The sequence below is a fragment of the Notamacropus eugenii genome, chromosome 2 (genome assembly GCF_028372415.1).
Source record: "Notamacropus eugenii isolate mMacEug1 chromosome 2, mMacEug1.pri_v2, whole genome shotgun sequence".
NCBI classification, from domain to species: domain Eukaryota; kingdom Metazoa; phylum Chordata; class Mammalia; order Diprotodontia; family Macropodidae; genus Notamacropus; species Notamacropus eugenii.
The window spans coordinates 3,723,716-3,725,502 of NC_092873.1; the positions used below are offsets into that span (position 1 = coordinate 3,723,716).

A 1,787-nucleotide genomic window follows, 5' to 3' on the forward strand; every position below is an offset into this window, starting at 1 on the left:
CATATGAAGTTGCTTCCCTCTCTGGTAAAATGTCAGGCAGTTTAGAAGTGCTGTCCTTCGATTTTTGATTTCTCCGAAATATTGATTTTGACTTTCTCTGATACCTGTGCTTGATCAAAGACATTGTTATCCCCCCGAAAGTTGCCTTTCCTTTTAGAAAAGCAGATCAAGGAACTTGTGAGAGCAGATGTATGTTGTGGTGTTTACTGTTACACTTGCTTATTTCCTGATTAAGAACTTCTCTCTTTACCCTTACTAGCAATCACTCTTTCCTTCCCTCACCCTGTGACAAGGTTTTGGGTAATCATAGGTACTCATTGACCCTGCCTAGAGTGAGATGAGATAATTACCCTTTCCTTAAAGTGTCCCTTAACTCCTCGTATAGTTTCCTTTAGAATGTGGTTGATTGTCATTGTGTGCCATGTCCAGGATCTTTAATGCCACTCCCTCCCTCACCCAATCAGGCAATAGAGGAGTCAATGTTTGAGCAGAATCATACCGCTATGACAGAGTTCATTCTCATTGGCTTCACTGACCATCCCAAGTTGGGATCTATTGTCTTTTTGATGTTTCTTAGTCTCTATTTCATCACCCTGCTGGACAACATGGGCATTGTCCTCCTGATTCGCTTGGATACTCGTCTTCACACCACCATGCACTTCTTCCTGAGCCACCTCTCCCTCCCAAATGACTGCTAGTCCTCAGTCATTATTCCTCATAACTTGGTCAACCTGGTTATTGGCAGGACAAGTGTGTCTTATAAGTCTTGTGCTACTCAGTTCTTCTTTTTCACAATCTGTGGTGACACTGAGTGTTTCCTGCTAGCAGTGATGGCCTATGAGCATTACATTACCTTTAGCAGTCCTTTCCTGTACTCCTCAGCTATGAAACCAGATACCCATTGGGGCTTAGTGGCAAGGGCCCATTGTGGTGGTTTACCAGGAGCCATCCTCCACACAATCTGCACATTCACGCTTTCCTTCTTTGGTTCCAACCGGATCAACTTCATCTTCTGTTATCTGCCACGTTTGCTGGAACTTTCAGGAAGTGATACCAACATCTGTCAAATTATAATCATCTTTTTTGGCAACTTTGTGATTTTTGCCAATGCTCTTGTGATCTTGATATCATATTTGTTCAACAGGGCAGTCCTGCATGTCAGGTCAGTTGGAGGCAGAGCCAAGACCTTCTCCACATTTGCCTCTCATCTCATAGCTGTGATACTTTTCTTTGGGACCCTCACATTCATGAATGTACACAGTAACTCAAATAAACCACTTGAAGAGGACAAGGTGGTGTCTGTCTTTTATACAATGATCATGATGAACCCTTTCATCTACAGTCTGAGGAACAAGTTGGTGAAAACTGCCTTCAGAAAAGTCATCAATAGACTCCAGGTCTCCCAGGAGATGTAGTTCTGTGTGACTTCTTTTTCATCTTGACTGTTTTCTCCTCCAAATAATAATTGTTGTTATTGTTAAGCTGTTTCAGTTGTGTCAAACTCCCTGTGACCCCAATTGTGGTTTTCTCAACAAAAGTACTGGAGTGGCTGGCCTTTTCTTTCTCCAGCCATTTTTATAGATGAAGAAACAAAGGCAAAGAGGGAAAGTGATTTCACAGCTAATAAGGGTCTTTAGCTGTATTTGAACTTTGGTCCTCTTGATTCCATGATCAGCAATCTATTCACTGTGCCAACTATCTGCTGAGAAATAGGCATGGCAGACATTTCTGAAATTCTATTTCCAGATGATCTATTATGATATAGACATATGATATTATGATATGTA

The 1,787-nt window shown here is 41.6% G+C and overlaps 1 pseudogene; it reads left to right on the top strand.

Moving 5' to 3' along the window:
• The first annotated feature begins 434 nt into the window (after nt 1–434).
• LOC140523323 (olfactory receptor 9I1-like) lies at nt 435–1,415 on the top strand (annotated as a pseudogene).
• The last annotated feature ends 372 nt before the right edge of the window (nt 1,416–1,787 follow it).